Genomic DNA, 3,613 nt, shown 5'->3' with positions numbered 1-3,613 from the left:
TGAGTTCATCATAGATCTTTTACCTAGTACTGCACCTATTGCTAAAAGGCCATATAGAATGTCAGTTGGTGAACTAAAAGAACTTAAGAATTAGCTAAAAGAATTGTTAGATAAATAGTTCATTCGTCCTAGTTCTTCACCTTGGTGAGCACCCGTGATATTTGTTGAAAAGAAAGATGGTTCATAGAGGATGTGTGTTGATTATAGAGCTTTGAATGAGGTTACCACCAAGAACAAGTACCCGCTGCCTCGTATAGAAGACCTATTTGGTCAGTTGAAGGGAGTCAGAGTATTCTCCAAGATTCATTTGAGGTCAGGGTATCATTAGTGAGGATACGACCCTCCGATATTACCAAGACAGCTTTCACTACCAGATACGGGCTGTATGAATACACAATCATGTCATTTGGGTTGACTAATGCTCCAGCTTACTTTATGTGTCTGATGAATAAGGTGTTCATGGAGTATCTCAACAAGTTTGTGGTGGTGTTCATTGATGACATTTTGGTATACTCCAGGAATGGGGAGGAGCACGAGGGACATCTGAGGCTTGTTTTGCAGAAACTCAGAGATAATCAGTTGTATGCTAAGCTCAGAAAGTGTGAGTTCTGGTTGAAAGAAGTCTTGTGCCTTGGTCATGTTATCACAGGCGGATGTATTGCAGTGGATCCAGGGAAGGTCAGAGATGTGTTGAATTGGGAACCGCCAACGACAGTGCTAGATATCCAGAGTTTCTTAGGACTCGCAGGGTATTAGAGGAGGTTTATAGAAGGCTTCTCTGAGATAGTGAAACCCCTTACATCACTACTAGAGAAAGACAAGAAGTTTATATGGTCAGTGGCGTGTCAGAACAACTTTGATGAGTTGAGAAAAAGGTTGACTACCACACCAGTGTTGGCTATGCCTGATATTCATAAGGGTTTCAACATCTACTGTGATGCATCTAGACAGGGCCTTGGCTGTGTTTGATGCAAGAGGGACATGTGATTGCATATGCATCCCGTCAGTTGAGGAAGCATGAGCAGAACTATCCTACACACGACTTGGAGTTAGCAGCAGTGATACATGCTCTGAAGATATGGAGGCACTATTTGTTGGGTCACAGATGTCAGATATACACCGACCACAAGAGTCTGAAGTACATTTTCACTCAGAATGATCTCAACCTAAGACTGCGAAGATGGTTAGAGCTCATAAAGGATTATGATCTGGAGATACACTATCATCGAGGGAAGGCAAATGTGGTTGCCGATGCCTTGAGTCCCAAGAGTTATGTGAACGTGACCATGGTTAGCCAGATGCCTCGGGAGTTGTATGAAGAGTTTGAATGACTCAACTTGGGTTCATTGCTCATACAGAAGGAGTCACTATAGAGGTAGAGCCGACCCTCGAGTAAGAGATACGGAAGGGTTAGCTTGAGGATCCTAAGATTCAGGAGATAAAGAAGATGATAGAAGCAGGCAAGGCACCTGACTTCACAGAAGATGAACATGAAATGGTGTGGTTCCAAAAGAGGATATGTGTGCCCGATGTGGATCATCTTCATGAGAAAAATTTACAAGAAGCTAATGACTCAGCTTATTCTATCCATCCGGGCAGTACCAAGATGTATCAGGATCTGAAGGAGAGATATTGGTGGTATGGCATGAAGCGTGATGTTGCAGCTCATGTGGCATTGTGTGATGTGTGTCAGAGGGTTAAGGCAGAACATCAGAGACCAGCCGGTTTGTTACAGCCGTTGAAGGTGCCAGAATGGACATGAGAAGAAATTGGTATGGATTTCATCATGGGATTGCCACGTACACGAGATGGATATGATTCCATATCGGTCATAGTGGATCGTTTGACCAAGGTAGCTCACTTCATACCGGTGAAGACTACTTACACAGGGGCACGATTAGCGGAGTTATACATCTCTCGGATTGTGTGTTTGCATGGGGTACCTAAGAAGATAGTGTCAGATAGAGGTACTCAGTTCACATCTCGGTTTAGGCAGAAGTTGCATGAGTCAATGGACACGAAGTTGAATTTCAGCTCCACTTATCATCCGCAGACTGATGGGCAGACAGAAAGGACCAACCAGGTATTGGAAGATATGCTTAGGGCTTGTGCCCTAAAACATGGAGGCAGTTGGGATAAGAGTTTGCCGTTCGCAGAATTCTCCTACAACAACAGTTGTCAAGCCAATTTGAAGATGACATCGTTCGAGGCATTGTATGGCAGGAAGTGTAGAACTCCATTGTATTAGAGTGAGACAGGTGAAAGAAAGTTGTTCGGATCTGAGATCATTAAAGAGGTCGAAAGACAAGTACAGGTTGTCCGCGAGAATTTGAAAGTGGCTCAGTCGAGGCAGAAAAGTTATGCAGATACTTGATGATGAGAGTTGACTTTTGAGGAAGGAGACTATGTGTATCAGAAAGTGTCACCTATCAGAGGTTTACACAGATTCGAGGTCAAAGGGAAGTTGTCACCTCGTTACATTGGCCCGTTCAGGATCTTGGAACGGAAAGGCAAGGTAGCTTACCAGCTAGAGCTACCTACGCAACTGTCAGACGTGCACAACGTGTTCCACATATCACAGTTGAAGAAGTGTTTGAGGGTACCAGAGGAACAGTTGCCAATGGAGGAGTTGAATGTGCAGGATGATTTGACTTACACGAAGCATCCGGTCAAAATCCTGGACACGGCAGAGAGAGTCACCCGTAGTAAGAGGATAAGGATGTGTAGAGTTTAGTGGAGTCACCATGCAGAGGATGAGGCTACTTGGGAATAAGAGGACGAGTTACACGTAGAATTTCCCCAACTCTTTGTTAGCCCAGCCGAATCTCGAGGACGAGATTCCTTTTAAGGGGGGTAGGTTTGTAACACCCTAATTTTTAATTTAGAAAATCTAAATAAATTTTGCTAGAATTCCTTTTTAGGATCCATAAGGTTTTATCTCCTCATTTTGACTTTAGAGCATTTATCGTGAATTAATAGCAATTTAATAAACTATAAAAGGAATATAAGGAACTATAGGTTTTGTGCATTTCATGCCCTATTGCATTGTTTTATTGTTTGTCTTTCATTTGAATTTAAATTTCAAATTCAAATTCAAATGCATTTTTTCTCTCTCATTTTCTAGTTGGGCCTGGGCCACTTCTCTTTTTCTTTTTTTCCTCTCCTTTTCTTCACTTGAAGCCCAGCCCAACCGGCCTTCACTTTTTTCTTTCTCTCCCACCGCACGGCCCAGCCCAGCTGGCCCAACTCAAATCTCTCTCCCTCCCTGTGCATAGCCCGGCCCACGGCCTTCTCCTCTCTTCCTTTCCCCTCCGCGCGGCCCAGCAGCCTCCCCGGCCCACCTTCCATGCACGGCCTGCTCTTCCTCCTTTCCCCTTCCCCTCGCTGACAGGTGGGTCCCGCCTGTTGGGCCCGTCCCCTTCCCTGCAACCGGATCGGACTCGAGCCCAAGTCCGACTGCGGTCTGATGCCGCCCCGCCTGCGCGCCGCCTCGGGCCCGCATGTCCAGGCGCCCAGCCGCCCCTATTTAAGCTCCCCCGTGCCCTAGCACCTATCCCCAAGCCGCAGCCGCCGCCTTCCGCCGTAAAACCCTAAGCGCCCCGAGCTCCGCCAC

This window comes from Panicum hallii, chromosome 5 (assembly GCF_002211085.1).
Source record: "Panicum hallii strain FIL2 chromosome 5, PHallii_v3.1, whole genome shotgun sequence".
NCBI lineage: Eukaryota > Viridiplantae > Streptophyta > Magnoliopsida > Poales > Poaceae > Panicum > Panicum hallii.
Note: the sequence above shows the minus strand (reverse complement) of the source record.